Source organism: Camellia sinensis, chromosome 1 (assembly GCF_055761805.1).
Source record: "Camellia sinensis isolate YWXY chromosome 1, ASM5576180v1, whole genome shotgun sequence".
Classification (NCBI taxonomy): Eukaryota; Viridiplantae; Streptophyta; class Magnoliopsida; order Ericales; family Theaceae; genus Camellia; species Camellia sinensis.
The window spans coordinates 155,406,530-155,426,585 of record NC_138961.1 but is presented as its reverse complement, the minus strand read 5'-3'; the positions used below and the strand labels follow the sequence as shown (position 1 = coordinate 155,426,585).

Genomic DNA, 20,056 nt, shown 5'->3' with positions numbered 1-20,056 from the left:
ACATATTTATGCAAGGAATTTCCATCCATCAAAGAATGCACAAAATCTTAAATGGGAAATGTCCTAAGAAAGTATTCCAAACATACACCAATTACCACTAAAAAGCAAGTCTCCATTGGAGCTCTATAGCTTGACTAAAGATACCTCAGACGATACTTGGTACAGCACCAGCTAATCCTATCTTACTCAACTTTCACAATTTTCTTTCTAAACTTTCCACAAATCTGACATGTTTTTTGAATTCATCTTGCAGCATACATTTTGATTGCCGTGACTTACCAATGCGTTCTGATAGTAACCCAGTCCTACAAATAGCAAACCTTGGCCACTCAATGGTTGCATTGTAAATGGTGAATATATAGGTAATTACATGAACACAGGCAAACAAATGTTTGTTTTGTAGCTTCATGATCTAATATGTATTTCTAGAATATTGATTCACAATTACGGTTAAATTTTTGTTGAACTATCATCTTTTTTGGCCCAATATTGTGTCCAATTTATCCAAATTGTCGTATGAAAATTAGTGTAAAAGTTTCTTTCAGTTCAAAAAAGAACCTAACAGATCAATTCAACAATTCAACAAACACACATGTTGATGTATACAAATGTTATAGATGCAGTAAAATTCGAAAGAAATAGAGCGAGAGAGAGAGAGAGAGTACCGATTAAAGTTCAGTAAATGAGGATCAAGTCAGAATGCCTCTCTCTGAATCTCTGCAAATGAGTATCAAGTAAGAATGCCTTGAAAACATTGATTTCATAGATCTAAAGAGAGAGAGAGAGACCTAGAGAGAGAGACGGTGGAGCTCGCTACCCCGTCGATGCAAATGACGGTGGCGATGGACCTTCGAAATCGCTCTGAATCTCGAAATCGATCTGAATCTTCGAAATCGCTCTGAATCTTCGAAATCGCAGGTGCAGATGGAGCTTGATGAAGAAATGTGTGTGTATAAGGGTTGAGAGAGAGAGAGATGTGTGCATATTCAAGCTAAGACTCAGTGTTATATATTCAAGCTTCAAGAACAGTCGATTGATCTCCTCCGTCTTCTTCGTCTCTAAGAGAGAGAGAGAGAGAGAGAGAGAGAGATGTGCGCGAAATTACTCTTACACTTTGGGCTCATATTCAAAAATAAGGGTTTCATAAAGGGGCGCATGTACCTACAGCATTCGAAGGCATTTTTCAACGCCTTCAATTAGAAAACGATGCCGTTTTAATTAAAAAAATATACGGCAGTTATAAAACGCCGTTAAAAATTAACAAATGTGACGTTTAACAAAACGTCGTTAATTAAACGCCGTTAATTCCCTCATTTCCTGTAGTGTTTTCTTTTGTTTTATACCTTAATCAGAGCTCCCTTTGTCATCATCTACCCACAAGCTTTTATTTAATTTTCTCCTTTTAAAAGATGATGATGAAGACGAGGATGATGAGTCACCCGGCCCGATGCTGACCTAAGTCATCACTCGGAGATGTGGTAACACTTTTGGAGCCTTCGTTCCCCTATTATCAACAGCAATTTCCTGCATCAACTGGTAGCAGCTGATGCTTTTCTCCTGCAAAAAAACAAATATTTTCCAAGTTGGCATATATTCAAATAGATTTACTATTTTTTTGTATGCCCAACCTAAATCATAATAAAATGTTCTTACTTTTCGAAGTCCTTCACACCATGATTCAGCATGTGCAGGATTGACAATAGACAAGTTTGGAATATCATGGGCTGCACATAGAATAGTTGCAGCAGCAATGCATGACGGCCAGTACTCAAGAAAACTAGCCTCTGTTCACATCATCATAAAATTCAACATCTTAGTGCATATTCAAATTTAGTCTGAAAATTCAAAAAAGAAAAAAAAATTGCATAGTATGTGTGCCACTCACAGGTTTTACTCCATTGCTTTAACCCCGTAGAGTGTACATTGAGCAGTGTAAATCGCTGCAGCAGCCAAGAAAGATGGTGCGAACTTGAGTGTCTCATACTCCACAAGGCAGAGCTCCACCAGGAAGAAAGATAAAAGCTCAAGCTTCCTGTTGGATTGAGCAGCCTTAAGGTATCTTCTCATAAAAACATATGGGGTTGGAACTGAGATGTGGAACTGTAATGTATTAAGCATTAATCTCTCCATTGTAAGAACTTCTTTCCTAGTGTAGGCCTTATCTGAAATGAAATGCAAATCATCCACAACAGGTACTAAAACTTCCTCATATTTGCACGCTGAGAGCATTGCGACCAAACCAACCAACTGCAGCTTCTTTCGCGCCACTCCTTGCTGAGCTAAAAACCGATCTGTAATATTAATAGTCAGAAATAGCATCTCGTCCCTCAGTTCAAACTTGTGGTGTACCTCAACAAGCCAATCAATTAGTATTGCCCTCATCTTCTCATTGATGTCAGATTGTTGTGACATGTAGCTCGGTGAAACACCGCTACAACTCTCCATTTTTCTATAGTAGGCATAGACATCGTGGACATAGTCGACTACTGCTAGTGGATTCTTGGTGTCACAGCTGTCAATATCCATAACGGGCTCTTCAAATATATCTTCCATTTCAACTTTCATCTGTTCCTCTTCATCCGGGACTGCTTCTGTTTGTTCCAAGGACATTGGAACTGGGGGGTTTGTAGCTGCCTTATGTTCCTCATCTATTATTGGACAATCTTCCCAGACTCTGAAGCTTTGAACAGATGATGAATCAGCTTTCTTAGTTTTCTCCAGACAATTTTGTTGTGTGCTCGCAATCTGTGCCGCCAATTTCCTTGTGATTGGTCTATGAGCTGGATGAGGAGGTAACTTATCACAAATTTCATGGGTTTCTGACAAGACGTTCTTGTTGACAACACAAGGGTACGGATGAGTTCGAGCTAAATTTTGATTAATCATGCTTACGGCTCCATGGTTGGGCCTAATCTCCACCCAAAACCTTCTGCTACTCATTTCTTGTAAGTTTATGGGTTTAATCAAAGTGGGGTTGTTCTTGTTCTCATCAAATATAACCATTTGCTTTGGTTAAATTACCTGAAAATATAGATCTCTCCCTCTTCAACAACCACACAACCTCCTACCTATCAAACACCTCACAATGTAACTAGCCTAAGAGCATCTAAAAAACCCTAAATCTACAAACTCAGCTTCTCCCTCATATAGTGTTAAAAATCTCATCATTTCATAACTTTTATTTTATTGTTAATACCTTGTAGATTTTCTAATTTAGGCCTTAGTCCTATCAAATTTTGGCATTTCATCATCTCCAAGGTAACTCATAAACCATTTTAGAGCATCTTCAACCATTCACTAATTTTTTCAACTAATTTGATTTCAAATTTGAGTAAAAAAAACTTGATTTTATATGAACTACTCAAATCCTTTCATTCAAATCTTTTTAAAAACCTTCCTCTTATCCAAAATTCCCCTTTTCATCAAATTTGATCAAGAAAACCCATCTCCAATGCTTCATTTTTTTTTTCCCGTCAAATTCAGATTTACTTTATTGGTTCTCAATTTGCTAAAAAAAATAACTCTCCCTTCATAAGATTTGATGAAATAATTAGAGATAATTTTTTAACACTTTTGATGAAAAAAAACAAAAATAACTAAATGGGTATTCAACTAAGTCACAGTAACATCAAAATATCCATTCGTTTCTCACTTTTCACAATTCCCAAACAATTGCTAAAGGTAATACATCCCAAACCACTGTAATTTTCTTTCTAATAGGAAAAACAAGCCACCACATGAGTAATTGTTACAAACATAAACAGATTTCAATAAACAAATAAAAAATTACAGTCTCATATCAGTTACATGAGTATAAAATTCAATTACCCACACATCAGATTTCACACACTCAATCCAAATTTTAAGTATATTTCACACACTCAAGCCAAATTTCAAGTAAATACACATCAGATTTCAACCGATTCAATTCATATTTTCCTAATTTTATAAACCAACCTAGTGAGTTCACAATGGTGAAAGGGGCAGTTTCGAAGAAAGGGATTTCAATCTAGGGTTTCATAGAATGGAGATGGAGAAAGGGAGAGAAACAAGTTGCAGCGAGAGAGAGAGAGAGAGAGAGAGACATACCTTGAGGCGAAGTCGAGGGCACGTTATGTTCGCGGGATAGTCTTCGAGGGGGAAGAGCTTCGAAGTCGTGTTTGAAGAAAGCTCCGGAGTCGTGTCTGAAGAAGGCGAAGATGAGCTTCGGAGTCGTCTCTGAAGAGAGGTCCGGAGTCGTGTCTGAAGAGGGCGAATAGGAGCTTCGGATTGGTCTGAAGAATAAGGGTTTTGGGAAAACAAAGTGAAGAGGGTTTGTGGAACATACAACAATCGGTGAACAAAATTGTAACCGGTTGAGAGGGTATTCAATATTTTCAATCAAATTATTTGATGGTTGAGATTAATTTATAAATATCTAATAGTTTAAAATAAATGTGTATATAATGTGCATTATTTAACGAGGTGCACATCCTAACAACTCCCATATATATATATATATTCAATATCTTGATTTCATGTCATAATTGCAATTGATGTAAATACGGACCTGGGGCGTGCGTGGTGTGCGGCCCATTGTGTCTTGTCCCGAGTATATGTCGATAATATGAATCGTTCATATTGTAAGGTTTTAGAAATGGTTAAGAATTGAATAAGAAAATTCTGTACAAAATCAGAATTTTTAGTCAACTTTGTGCTACAATATAAATTGGACCTAAGTACCGGTTATGATGGGTATTGGTGGTAACGCATTCCATGCCGCATTGTTATTCACGTAGTATATTTGGTTATTCAAAACCATTATCAGGTGAATGGGAAATTGATGTCACAGTAAGCTCCATGAAATGGTGTTTTGGTGAGTTTTCCAAATTGAAAGGAGGAAAGCTTGTCCCATATTGATTGGCTAGGCTAACATTATATAGGTTTATAAGCCTTGAGATTGGACCTTGGGGTAGGCCCCAAGGGGCACTCATGTTTTGAAGAGAGGAAGGTTATAGGTAAAGTGGGTTAGACCTATTGGACCCAAAACAAACACATGCGTGCCACCGTCGTCTAATGGAGCAATATGGGCGCGGGTGCATGGTTGGGTTGGGCTTGTGTAGTCCAATGTTTATCTTTTTGGGCAAAAAAACATTTGAATTTTTTTTTTCTGAAATTAAATTCTTACCATTTGGAATTTAAATTTTGGTTTGAAATTCAAAATAAATTCCGAATTGACCCCAACGTTTCTGAACCGTTGGCAGTTTGGTCCATTGCACCTTTTCAGCTTTTTCTCTCCAAACCAAATAGGTTCTTTGCCTGTTCAAGTCTCTTTCGAACAGGTTCTTTGCCTGTTCAAATCTATTCTAAATAGCCACTAATTCTCCTATAAATAGACAAGTTCTCCATTTGGTTTTTCAATCAATTTCCATTATTCCTTCTCATTCTGCTTTCTGCATTTTGCTGCATTTATTTTTTGTAAGAAAGAATATAAACACAAAATGTGTTAGCTGGATATTTAGTTTGTAGTTCTGCTACTAATTGTCGTTAATCATTTTATCTTGAGAAATAGACGTCTACATTCTGAAAGCACTATGGAAAGGATGAATCTGTCTTAAGGAGATAGTGTTGAACAATGGGCTTGATTGAATTTCCAGAAAGTAATACTCTAAGTAATTTGTTTATAATTTTCATTTCTGGTTTCACTTTTTATGTTGGTTTTTTTAGATTCTGTTTTGTTTTTGTAACAAAATAAGAATCTTTTTTTCCATATTTTATTTTCTATATTCTATTTTGATTTAAGTAATCAAACATACTTGCTTCTTCCTTAATTTATTCTTCAAATATAGTGAAGATTGTCTAACATAAGGTTCATCGATCATATGATCCATGCAAAAACTCTAGTTAATCAGACATATGTAATCCTATGATCAAGTCCTAATTGTTTTTAAATAAATTATTAAAATTATGTGAACCGTTTATTTTTTTAAAATAAATGTGGTTTTGTTTTAAAGTTACAGATAACTAATTAATTTGATTTTTTTCATAGATAATATATTCAATGAATCTTACAATATAAATAGTTCAGATAAATGACATGAGTTTGGAACAATGACCCAGTGAACCGCACAATATCATGTTATGCCTTATAGGTGTTGGAAATGGTTATAAATTCTGGGTAAAACCAGAATTTTATCCTAAGTTCGGTCTATTTTTTAGGTGGGCCCGTGCGTCGATTTTCACGGGTCAAAGTAGTAATGCGTTCTATGCCGCGTTGTGATTCACGTGGTATATTTGGTTGCTCAAAACCATTACCGAGTGAATGAGAAATTGAAGCCAAAGTGTGCTCCATGGAAATGGAGTTTTGGTTGTCCCACATTGATTTGGTGGGAGGTTTTGAATGGGTTTATAAGGCTTGGGTTTGGTACTTGGGTTGTGCCCCAAGGCGTACCCAAGTGTTTTAGAGGGATAGGTTATGGGCAAAATGGGCTAGACCCATTGAACCCAAAAATCACCACACATGCACGCCGCAGCCGTCCGTCCGTCCGGCTGGGCCTGGGCTTGGGCGCGGGTGCGTGGTGTGAGGTTGGGTTGGGCTTGTTCGGCCCAATACTAATCTTTTTGGGCCAAAAACATTTGAATTTAATTTTATTTTTTGATAAAATAAAATCCATAATTCAAAATTAAACTGGTTTGGTTTTACTGTACATCCAAACAGGGCCCTTCCCGAAAATAAACCAGTCTGGTATTATTGCACACCCAAACAGGGCCCTTCCCGTTTTGTTATCCGTTTGAAATATAACCCAACAGATTCAAATCTGTTTGAATTCAAAACCAACAGGTTTCATACCTGTTCAATTCAAAACCAATAGCCACCTTTACATCTATAAATAGACTAGCCTCCCATTTGGATTGAACTCGAAATTTTCGTACTCCATCCTCTGATATAAATCTCTGCATTTTGCTGCATTTATTTTCTAAAAGAAAGAGTGTAAACACTTAGTGTGTTCGTAAGGCAAACAATTTGTAGTGCTGTTATTGTTTGTAGTAGATCATTTCTTCTTGGGAGATAGACGTCCAATTTCTGAAAGCACCGTGGAGAGGATGAATCTGTCTTAAGGACATAGTGTCAAACACTGGACTTGATCAGATTATAATTAGAAGAAATTAAATCAAGTAAGTTGTTTAATTTATTTCCAGTCTTTTATTATTTATTTAAATCAGATTTTAATTTTGTTTTTATAACAAAATAAAATCTGTTTTTATTTATTTATTTTTATTTTTATTTTTATTTCGAGTTTGATTTTTGTAATCAAACAAATTCTCTCACTTCCTTTATTTCTTTATATTCTGGTTGTTGTTTAGTACACAACAGAATTTAATTAATTTAAATACAGTGAAGATTGTCTTACAATCTTAAGACAGAATCGTTTTTGGAATCTTCATTGTATTTAATTTTCTGTAATTTCATAAAGACATATTCTGGTTGGAAAAACAAATAGTGTTTATGCTATTTGACAGATAGTAGTAATATACTGTCTCTTTTCTTTGACAACTAGTAGTAATATACTGGTGTCATTAACAATTGCAGAATATTAATTTGTGTTACAGAAAATTATTGTGATATTTTATTTTTCTAGTTTTAGTAACAAGGAAAATAAAATTATTTTGTGTTATAATTTATTTTCTGGTTTTAGTAACTAGAAAATTAATTTGTGTTTTAATTTTTTCTGATTTTTATAATCAGAGATTATGGCTACTACAACTGAAACTGCATCTGGTAGTGGTACTCCTATTGTTACACCAACACCGGTCTAGAACCATGTTCATGTACCAATCAATTATGGAGAAAAACTGGAAAAATTTAACGGTACCGAGTTTAAGAGATGGCAGCAGAAGATGCTGTTCTATCTTACAACTCTTAATTTGGCCCAGTTTCTCCTTGAAGAGGCTCTAGCACTTAAAGAGGGTGAAAGTGATCGGCAAATTGTTGCCGCTGTAGATGCTTGGAAACATTCAGATTTCCTGTGCAAAAACTACATCCTAAATGGCCTTGACAATATGCTGTATAATGTATACAGTCCTCTGAAAACAACAAAAGAATTGTGGGATTCTTTGGAGAAGAAATACCAGACAGAGGATGCCGACACGAAGAAATTTGTTGTCGGTAAATTTCTGGACTTCATTATGGTTGACTCCCAAACGGTAATTTCTCAAGTTCAACGTTTTCAATTAATTTTACATGATATTCATTCTGAGGGTATGTCTCTAAGCGAGTCTTTCCAAGTCGCTGCTTTAGTGAAAAAGTTACCACCGGCTTGGAAAGATTTCAAAAATTATTTAAAACATAAACGCAAAGAGATGACCATGGATGAATTTATTGTAAGACTGAGAATTGAGGAAGATAACCGAAAGGCTGAAAAGAGAAATGGGAAAAATCCCATTGAGTCCAAGGCTAATGTGGTTGAACAAGTTCATAAACCACATAACAAAAAGAGGAAGTTTACTGGAGATGGTCCTAAACAAGGCGACAACAATGGCAACAAGAAGTTCAAAGGAAAATGCTATAACTGTGGCAAGACTGGGCATCGAGCTTCTGACTGTCGCCGCTCCAAGAAGGATCATGGAAGTACAAGTAAGAAGACCACCAATCAGGCCAATGCAACAGAATTGGATTACATCTCTAACGGAGTGAATGACATCTACCTCTCTGCTGTGGTGTCTGAGGCTAACTTGGTTGGAAATCTCAAAGAGTGGTGGGTTGACACTGGAGCAACTCGTCACATTTGTGTGGACAAGAAGATGTTCACTACCTACAATGAGGCTGCGAATGGTGAACAACTTTTCATGAGAAATTCTTCTACTTCTACTGTGACTGGACAAGGAAAAGTTATCTTGAAGATGACATCAGGGAAAGAACTGACCCTCAACAACGTACTGCATGTACCTGACATCCGAAAGAATTTAGTTTCTGGTTCTTTGTTAAGTAAAAATGGTTTTAGGCTTGTCTTTGAGTCTGATAAATTTGTATTAACAAGAGTAGTATGTATGTTGGTAAGGGATATATGAGTGATGGTCTCTTTAAGTTGAATGTAATGACAGTTGTACCAAAAATTGCTATGAATAAGAATAACACATTGTAGACACCCCATTTTTGACCGACCTTAAGACTCAGATGTCACCGATTGAGCGCTTGGTGATGTTGCATATTGTGCTCATTCAGAAGTTTCAGAGTCTCGGCTGCGAGCCTTGTCTCCGGACTTCCGGACTCTTTCATGCTTTGCCTCGGTTTTCGAGCCAGGCTTTGTTTTCTCTGTTTTCTCTTCCTGAAGGGAGAGAGAGGTCTCGTAGATCATCTCTCAGTGGTCGTAGGCTACGTTTCGTGGTCGTAGGCCATTTTGCCCGTTTGGAGTCCGGTTTTCGGTTTTTCGGAGCTGTTGGCCGTGTGCCTCGGTTCGGGACCGCTTAACCACCTCCGTTTGCTCCGATTTTTGGCATGCATCTTATCTGCCCCCTTTTGAGGGACACTGGGGTCTGAGAAACCAACTTCGTGGTCGAACACCACTTCCGGTGCCTAACAGTCAGTTTTCGGGGCCTCGGGCTGCGCGCTTCGGCCCCCGAACCTCCATTTTGCATCGGTTTGAGTTCATTTTTGGCAGGGACCTCTGTTTCATCGCTAGGAAGGTCGTAGAAGGGTGAGAGGCTGGCAATTGTTCTGACAACCAGTTTTATTCCACCATCGCCCTCCGTCGCCCGTTTTTTCTCACTTGAAAGCCAATGTTGACCACCCTAAGGCCACTTTTTCTTGCTCCAAACCACATATTTGTGTTGTGCACACCTAGGAGGCCACCAATATCACATGGCTGGCCAGTAATTGTGTGTGACCCTTTTGAACCCCTCCTAAAAGTGGCCTTTTCTCTCTCCTGGTTCACTTTCTCCAGTTTTTGACTACATGGTTGTGTTGTGCACACATGGGAGGCCCTCTTTCTGGGGTGGCCGACCACTAATCCTGATTGACCCTTTTGACCCTTGGCCAGCCGGCCATGGGAAGAGCCGGCCGGCCACCTAAACCCTAGAAAACCAGCCGGCCTTGATCCTCTCTCTAGGTACATTACAGATATGCATTCTGTTTCCCCCCAGATTTTGTATTCGGGGGGCTGCACTTTTGGAGGGAAACTTGAATTCTTTCCCCCCCATTTTTCCCCCCTTTTTCTCCCCTCTTTTGCCTATATAATAGCAACTCCAGCTCCTATCTGAGGGTTGCAAAAATTTGCTCTAAGCCTCTTGCATTGATCCTCTCTCTCCTTCTCTTCCAAGCACCAAAACCTCTCCAAACCCTACACCATTTCCACACCACCACCTAGCACCATACCACCACCATCCATTCCAGCCACTTGGAGCTATTTTCCAGAGCTAAGGAGCCACCAAACTTTGTCCAAGAGTTGTCAAAGCTTTGTCTACAAGGGTGAGTCTTCATTCTCCTCTTTTTGGCTCTATTTTTGCATACAATCTAAGCTATACTTGCTTCCATTTTTGGGCTCCGACCCTAACTTAAAATAGAATTATTTTGAGCTCCTTTTCATTTTTGTTTGAGGGCCTCTCCCTGTTTGAGGCTTCCTTTTAACACTTGCTTCATTACCTCTCTTGTATGCCTCTATCTTGCATAGTATTTTAGGCCTATTTTTAAACTGTTTTGAGCTTGGTTATAAACTGTAAAGTGGCTTATTTTGATCCGTTCTTCGACATTGTTGAAGGGATCTTCACTGTTTGAGGCTTCCTTTTGTTACTTGCCTCTTTATCCCTATTTTGGCCTCATTTTTGCATGTTTTGTTCGCCCCTTGTGCTTGCATTTTTGGGCTCTAGTCCGAAATGTAAATAGCCTTATTTTGACCCCCTCTTCATGTTTTATCAAGGGTCTTTTTCTGTTTGAAGTTTCCTTTTTGCTCTTTGTGTTCAAACCTCTTTTTAGGCCTTATTTTGCATAGTATTTTAAGCTTCCATGTGCACTGTTTTGGGTTTGATCATAAACTGTAAAATACCATTTTTTGGGCCCCTCTTAAAATTTTTTGAAGGGCCCTCTTCTGTTTGAGGCCAGAAACCATCACTTGCTTCTTTGTCTCCCTTTTGGCCCATTTCTTGCACAATGTTTCAGGCCTGTTTGTGTTTAGATCCGTGGCTTGTTGTAAACTGTAAAGTGCTTCATTTTGAGCCTCTCTTCAGCTTTGTTGAAGGGATCTTGGCCATTTAGGGCCAGCAGCTGCTACTTGCTTCATTACCTCTCTTACAGGGCCATTTTTGCATGCTAGCTTAGTCCTATTTGTGCCCATTGTTTGGCCTTGCTTAAAACTGTAAATATGCTTGTTTTAGGACTACCTTGAATCTTTCTTCACACTTCATGTTCAAATAATTCATGTTTTGTATAGCTATAGGCCAATGCGTATGCCTAGTTTTGTGTTTTGGGGCCATTCCATGAATCGGGTGCCATATTGCCATGTTTCGGGGCTGTTTTGCATCATATTTTGCTACTGAAATTTGCATGCTAGTATGCCATATTCCATGCCTTGCCATGTCTTGTTAGAGTGGCATTTGTGCCTTAGGTTCGGTCCTCGGTTTGCGTGCATGTGTGCGCGCATCTCGAGTATCTCATTTTCATCACATGGCCTCCTATGTGAGTGTGGCTGAGGTCCACTCATGTTGGTGTAAGTCCCTTGTGCATTGTGTATGCCATTTCATTTCATAGCATTGTGTATGCTAGGTTGCATGTTAGCGCATTGTGTATGCCATGATACCTCGTGCATCGTGTATGCCATTTCATAGCATTGTGCATGTTAGGTTGTATCTTAGTTGCATTCATGCATGTCATGCATACTGCATTGTGCTTGTGATAGGAGTTAACCCGAGCACGGGAAACGAGGTATGTTTCGCACTCCAAGTGACGGAACGTGTCTCAACTCCCAGTCACTGACACTCCGGATTACCCATGATGGAGTTTACGTTTTGTTGTGTTTATATGTGCATTCATTTCATATTGAGTCGTGCAATTCGACTCCTCGGCCATCATGCATCGAGATGCGTGATTGGTGGCACGAGGATCGAGGCATGCATACATTTATGAAAATACATTGCAATGCCCTTTTCCTGCTCTCTATTGCAGCAAATCAAAAATCAGTAGCCTTTCAAAGGCCTTGCACAGCATTCCGACATCAATCGCAAACAGAGGCTAATTGGGGCATCGCAGTGGATTTCCGTGCCAAGCAACCCGAGCATGCACCACTCATTATCCGGAGCGGAGTCGAGGCGGTCCCTGGCTTGCATGCTAGTTTACAGCTTTCTTAGTTTAATTTGTTAATTAATTAGAGTTTTGTAATTATTTGGACTGTAATTATTTATTCGGGACTGTATTATTTATTCGGACCCTCCGAGCGAGGGCACAACTGTAATAAGTGTGCATGTGTGTGATGTATGTCTTCCAACCCCACGTCTTTCTCCCTTTTATTTACCCGTTTATGATGGTTAGATTAGGGCATGTTTCAATTAGCATACAGTATGATAGCATGTTTGCATTCATTCATCTGTCTTGCATGCACTGGGCTCGGCGCATCATACTAACTGCATTGTATTTTCAATTCCAAGTTGAATACATGTTAGCTGTAGCATTTCACATGCCATGTTTAGAATAGCCGAGCCTATATTAGTTGCATTTTTGCATGTGTTGCAGTAGGCATTTCTGTATAATTAGGATCATGCATGGATTTCTAATTAGTTTCTGTTTTGGCTTGGAGTACTCGATAAGTTTTATGCTTTAGCATCCTTACATGCGTGTGAGTGACTGCCATGATAGCATGCTTACCATGAGGCTAATTGCTTATGTGATATAACTGCCTGAATGCCTGTGGGTGAAGGTTGGGTTATTTGGATTGGAACAATTCATTCACTGTGTGTTTTAAGCCCACTAGATAGTGGCAAAATCATGTTTTCTAAGCCCACCTGAGGGTGGCAAATCCATGTCTTAGCCTACTTGCGAGTAGCACCATCAAACCATTTTCAAACAAACAAACATGAAATGTTTTGTTCCAATTCAGGCGATCAAGTCTATACTTGTATGCTGTGCGCATCACATAGTAAATCTAGGCTAATAACCGGAATAAGAACGCATAATGTTTTCAAAAATAGATATCATGGTTAGTAGAGGCCGATCTTTGATCGAGCGAGCGGGGGTGCTCACGAAGTGACCTTCCCCAATCGTACCCAAGTTCCCGAGCCGAGGCAACTTTGGTGATGACGGACACGTGGCCTTAGGCAAACGAGTCAGGGTTTCCTAAATTTTTCCAAAATAAAACATTTAGGTGGCGACTCTGTATCTGGCAAAGCAGTCCATGTTTGGCACTTCTTTCAAAATCTGTTTTCTCAAAACGATTTGCCGGATTTGGACTCTTTGGTTCAGATTTAGAACCGTGACAATTTGAAGAGTCCTGAATTGTAGTGAGCCCAATATCGAACGGAACGGGGGACTCGTTCCTTCCTGGGGCGTTCGGGGATGTCTACAGTTTCTGGCGACTCCGCTGGGGATTTAGAGAACTTGACTCGAACTCATGATATCTGTTTTTGACTACACTTGTGTGTTTCTTTGCATTTCATTTGCATTGGTGTGCCTAGGACACCGTGTTTGCCATCTGCTATTCCTGAACGGTTTGCCGGAGGCTTGTCTTGTCAAGGCATGACCATAAGGCTGACCGGTTGTGGGCTCTGCCACTATGGGAACACAAACCCCGGTTTTACCGGGGCACCCTTTTTGACCATTCGACCTAGTGCATATTCGGATCCATAGTGACCATTCCAAACTAGGACAGGTTGCTTACCCGTTTATAGGTTGTTTGAAACCGCTGCGTGCGTAGTGAAACCCTAGCTCCTGACAAAATAGGACATGGAAACCCTACCCCAACATAGGGGTGTTTTGGCTCTGACTTATCTTTTATGTGCTGTCAGAGTGTGTCTCTACAGGGATTGCATGTATTAGTTTATGAGTTTGGGCATCAGGCCTGCGGGCATCAGTCAGTATTTGAGAATCAGTTATCTGCAGGTATCAGAGATTCAGTTTTGGGGACAGTGATTCAGGGATAATGATCAGTGTTGGAGGACAGTGTGTATTCAGCTTATCGACCGTGTGTTGTTATGCCCGGCTGTGTGTCATGCATTTACTTTAAGCTGTTATGCTGTCCATTTATCTGTTTATTTATTTCCTTATTGCTTTATTTATCTTTTTACTAGGGCAGTTTTAGCACAATTGCTTCCGACCCAGTAGATATTCCCCAAGCACTTTGGACAAGAGGTCGCCGGCTCAATCGATTTGAGGATCTGGTTGACGGACAGCCAGTGTTTCATTCTCTACCCCCAGTTGTCAGAAGAAGGCCAAGAAGACGCAGTGTGTCTGAGCAGAGGTTACCAGAACAGTGGTCTACCCTAGCAGTGAATAGTCAGGCTGAGGTTTTAGTTTCTTCCATAGAGATACACATACCAATCAGTCAGCGGGATCAGCAGAATACTGCCAGGATGGAAGAAACAATGCGCCAGCTCCAAGAGAGCATGAGACAAATGCAGGAGGACGCTACCAGCCAAGCAGAGTTCTCTAGACAGCAGGCCACAGTCATGGCTCAGCAGGCCGAACTAATCACTAGACTGCAACAGCAAAATGCAGCATCTGCCTCACATCCAGTTCCTCCCCCACCAGGGATCCCGTTACCCGAGCAGGCACCTACTGTCCAAAATACCCTGCCAAACACCCAGAACACCTTACCCAATGTCCAGAACATCCAAGAGGACACAGACCTTCCAACGGGGCCAGCTCTGCCGCCGCTTCCGCCTCAACTGTCCAAGACCCATACACCCAACCACCCGGACTCTCCCTTCGAGTTCGAAATAGACCATACAGCTCTAAAACTGAGCAAGCTCGAGAAGCTTTTCAAGAAATCACAAGGAGTAAAGGCTATTCCGGATATCGAGGACGGATATACTGATGTGGCTGTAACGTTGCCCGATAGATTCAAGATGCCGCAGATTGATCGTTTCGACGGATCCGGGGATCCCATGGTCCACCTCCGGTTATTCTTAGATATACTGCGGCCAATGGGCCTAACCCGACCACAAAAGCTTTTGCTGTTTGGCCGAACCCTGTCAGGTGTGGCCGCTATCTGGTACGCGAAGTTGGAAGATGAGGTGAAAAGAAGTTGGGATGAAATGGCCGAGGCCTTTGTCGCACAGTACTCGTACAATACCCAGATCGAGATTACAACTCGTGATCTCGAAACAACGAGGCAGGAGCCCAAAGAGACTTTCTCAGACTTCGTAACTCGGTGGAGGGCGAAGGCATCAATGATGACTTTGAGGCCCACTGATAAAGACCAGATCAGGATGATTGTGCGCAATCTCCAGCCAAAATTAATGCAAAAGATGATTGTACTCCCCTTCCCTACTTTTTCAGATCTACACGAGATGGGGGTACAGATTGAAGATGCAATGAAACAAGGTCTGATCGACCAAGATAGGGAGCAACCAAGGAGGACTTTCAACCGTAACAACAATGCAGGCCCGAGTGGCGCTGCAACTGCAAGAGCTTCAGAAGTGAGCATGGTCACCACCATTCCCCCTCCCCTTCCAAGGCCCATGGCAGCCACACCCTTCTCCAGTGCATCCGGAAGTAATACCCAAACCACTAAATACCAGCCCAGAGGCCAAAGAACCTTCACCCCACTGTACATGCCTTTGTCTAAGGCTCTGGGGGTCTTAATCAGAAAGGGGCATCTAAAACCCCTGGAGCCGAGGCCATTACCAAATCCACTTCCACCCTCTCACAACCCAGCCAAGTACTGTGCATATCACCAGCAACACGGTCATGATACTGACCAATGTTTCAGGCTGCGTCACGAGATTCAAGACCTCGTTGATAAAAATGTGATTCTACCTCCAGAGAAACCTAACGTCACAACCAATCCACTCCCTGCACACAACCAAGCTCCACCTCCCAAAAGAGTCAATCTTATCCAGACTGGGGTCGTGTTTTACGATCCTAGTATCTATATCACCCCATCCCACCTACCCAAGCCGGAGGTGCTCCTTCCTGACTACACCGACTCTTTGTGCATGTTGGACATCACCACAACCCAACCAAAGCCGACGGTGGTGACCATCGAAGATGGGGCAGGGCAGACTTCAGAAAAGGATGAAATTTTAGAGTCTGGGATTGAACAGCCTGAGAGTTTTGCTGGGGAAGTCTATGATCTGAGTGGGTACATCTTGTCAACAGGTCAGATTGGGCTGGGTATAGAACTGCCAGAGAAGGAAGAGCTGTGTGTGATCCAGGGGGATGGATTTGGGCAAGGAGCAAATGATTTGACGGCTGTGGAGGAGGACTTTGCCAACCTACTGTTTTTTGATGACCAAGAACCAGGGGGCGCGGCAGTCAACTTGTTTGATTATGAGGAATCGGCAGAGGCCACTGGATGGCTGGATGATCAACCAGATGTGGTGGAAGAATCCCAACCAGAACAGGGCCCGGTAGGGGCGAGAGTATCAACTGTGGCCAAAAGGACCGGAAGTCAGGTTACATTGTCGGAGAGTGCCGGTACAAAGAATTTCGCTCAGGACAGAGGCATTGTGAATACAGGGAAAGTTGAACAACAAACTGCACTGACGCAGGTAGAACAACAGGGATCTGAGAGAACCGAGAAAGCCAAAATCCATAAGGGGATCAGAAGTGCTGTGGGCACAAGAACAGAGGGTGCTGTGAGCATGCAGGCTGAAAGTGCTGTGAGTACGAACATGCCCGAGCCAGACAGGTGCCTTTTGAATGCCAACAGAATGTGGTGGGAAGACGATGACTTATGTCTTGCCCACACAGACGAAGACTGGGGAAGCAATCAACCAGATGACACCTAGTACCTCGATGAGGTTGATCACATGACAAGAAGCGGGCGGTACTTCAAGCTCCCGCACCTAGACCAACCCGAGGCATCTGGGAAAGATAAAGAAGCTGAGAAACAGAAGGAGAAGCAGTTTGAAGAGGAGGCTGTATTAAAGTAGTTAAAGAAAATACAAGCAGACATCTCCATCTGGGGACTGCTTATGGCGTCACGAGTACACAGACAGGCCGTCTTATCTGCCATGGACAACGCCAAACTCTCTATAGATACTACACCAGAACAGCTGGTTGGGCTGGTTTTTCCGGGAGGAGGTTCCCCGGCATTAACCTTTTCAGACAAAGAACTACCACCTGAGGGCACAAATCACAACAAACCCCTCTACGTTTCCATGGAATGTAGAGGCAAGTGGGTGCCAGTGGTTCTTATCGACACGGGGTCCGCCATTAATGTATGCCCGTCAAGGACGGCATATGCAATCGGGTTGAAGCCCGCGGACTTCGTGCCGACTACTCAAGTGATCAGAGCCTATGATAACACCAGCAGGGAGGTGATGGGGACTGTCAAAATTCAGAATCAGGTTGGTCTAGGACAACACGACATTGAATTCCATGACTTGGACGTTCCCGCAACCTTTAACCTACTTTTGGGGTGACCGCGGTTGCACCAGGTCAAGGTAGTCTCTTCCACTTTGCATCAGATGTTAAAGTACCCTCACGGGAAAGGGGTAGCTATTGTTTTTGGGAATTCATCAATCCATCCACCGCCAGAAGTGTCTACACCAGTCTTGGAAATCGAGCACGGCATGGAGGATGTGTTCTTATCAGGATTTACTTTGGCTGAGGCCCGGGTTGTGCAAAATATCATGGCCGTTAATGAGGGAGTATACGTCAGTGCTCAATCCGTCTACCTCATGAACAAGTTACAACACATCCCTGGGATGGGATTAGGAAGGAGCGGCCGGAAGGGCGTCGCAGCATTGGCCGAAGAGCCACACAACCCTCATACCTTTGGCTTGGGTTATCTGCCCACCAAAGAGGACTGGGTGAGGAAGGGTAAAGAGATGGCTGGGAGAGCAAGAGCAAAGAAGGTTGGAAAGCCTTTTGAATTAATGCATAGGCCCATTCAGGGTACCCTAAATGGACGCTTCGTCCGGGAGGGGGAGGACTTCCCATTTTGTGGCTTCCCAGAGCCATGGCTGAACGCGGAGAGGAAGCGCGTGCCTGGTTTCGAGATCTTCTTTGACTTGCAACTATCCGGGGATGACGTTGCCGAAGAGCAGACAGACCCATCAGCTGAGGTTGAGCAGTGTAAGAAAGTGCAGTCCGAGGACACCGGACTTGAAATGGGGGTAGCGTTGGCAAGTCTACTCTCAGATCCTCCGATCGACCAAGAGTGCTTGGGGGATAACTTCTCGGTATGCGTGATCGGGAATGGAACGGCTGCGGGCCCGCCAGCAACTATTTTGGATGCATCTATCGCACCCTCTCTCACTTGGCAGTACGAGGAGGGGTTTTTGTCCAGCAGCGCCGGGTCAGGTAGTGAGCCGGAATCTGATTCCACCGAGTCTTGTGAGTCAGAATCAGATTCCAGCTCAACTGAGTCTGAGTCTGGTAATCCTGGGGATGATAACCCGGATGCCACAGTTATGTCCAGGTCGTCTTTTTCTTTCTCGTTTGAGTCTGTTGTGGATGTGCTTAATGAGAATCAAGTGACTGTGGTTTCTGAGTACTTTTCTGTGCCCTTAATTTATTGCATAAACTCAGACTTTCAAAATTTTGATGAAAACGACGAGGAAGAAATTCCTCCAGTTTTGCAACATTTAATTGAGCAGGAGCATGAGAGATTTGTCAAACCCTTAACGGATGAAATCATTACCGTGAATATTGGTACTGAGGAAGACCCGCGGCTGGTCCAGATCGGGTCCACGTTTTCTTTGGAGGAACGCGAGCGCTTAGTCGCTTTATTAAAAGATTTCAAAGATGTTTTCGCGTGGTCCTACGAAGACATGCCTGGAATCGATCCTGAGATTGTACAGCACCGGATCCCCCTTGACCCCGAGGCCTGACCTGTCAAACAGAAACTTAGAAGGATCTGCCCGGACTGGGCTCTCAAGATTAAGGAAGAGGTCACCAAGAAAATCGATGTAGGCTTCCTGCTGGTATCCGAATACCCGACTTGGTTGGCAAACATCGTTCCAGTGCCGAAGAAGGATGGCAGGATCCGGGTGTGCGTGGATTTTAGGGATTTAAACAGAGCCAGTCCGAAAGACGACTTTCTCTTGCCGCATTTTGATGAGTTGGTGGATTTCACAGCAGGACATGCTTTGCTCTCATTCATGGATGGCTTCTCAGGGTACAATCAGATAGTAATGGCGCCTGAAGATCGGGAGAAGACTGCATTCACCATCCCGTGGGGGACATACTGCTACAGAGTAATGCCGTTTGGGTTGAAGAATGCCGGAGCTACTTATCAACGGGCCGTGACCACAATATTGCATGACATGATCCACAAAGAGGTTGAGGTGTACGTGGACGACATGATTGTCAAGTCCAAAGAAAGAGAGGGCCACTACACCGCCTTGCAAAAGTTCTTTCAAAGGATCAGAGAATTTTGGTTGCGGCTGAATCCTCAGAAATATACATTCGGTGTTACAGCGGGAAAAATGCTGGGATTTCTAATTACACAAAGGGGCATCGAGGTCGACCCTTCAAAAATCAAGGCCATCTTAGAAATGCCACCACCAAGGACTGAAAAGGAGGTGCGAGGCTTTCTGGGTAAAGTGCAATTCATAAGACGGTTTATCTCGAAATTAACCTTGACTTGTGAACCACTTTTTGGTCTCCTGAAGAAAGGCAAGAAATTCCAATCGGACGGCCGATGCCAAGCTGCTTTTGAACAAATCAAGAAATATTTACAGAACCCGCCTGTGTTGTCGCCACCAGAGCCGGGAAAATCGTTGATATTGTACCTTTCAGTGACCGAGACTACAATGGGCTGCATGCTCGCACAAGAATCAGAGAATAAGGTGGAGAGGGCCATCTACTATCTGAGCAAGAAGATGTTGGATTACGAGACCTGCTACACTCCGCTAGAGAAGGCTTGCTTAGCTTTGGTATGGGCTACCAGGAAGCTGCGGCACTACTTGTTAGCTCACTCCGTAA

General features: G+C 42.3%; 1 pseudogene; it reads right to left on the bottom strand.

The window, feature by feature from the left end:
• Positions 1–1,455: 1,455 nt before the first annotated feature.
• On the bottom strand, positions 1,456–3,003 carry LOC114261818 (G2/mitotic-specific cyclin-1 pseudogene; annotated as a pseudogene).
• Positions 3,004–20,056: the final 17,053 nt, after the last annotated feature.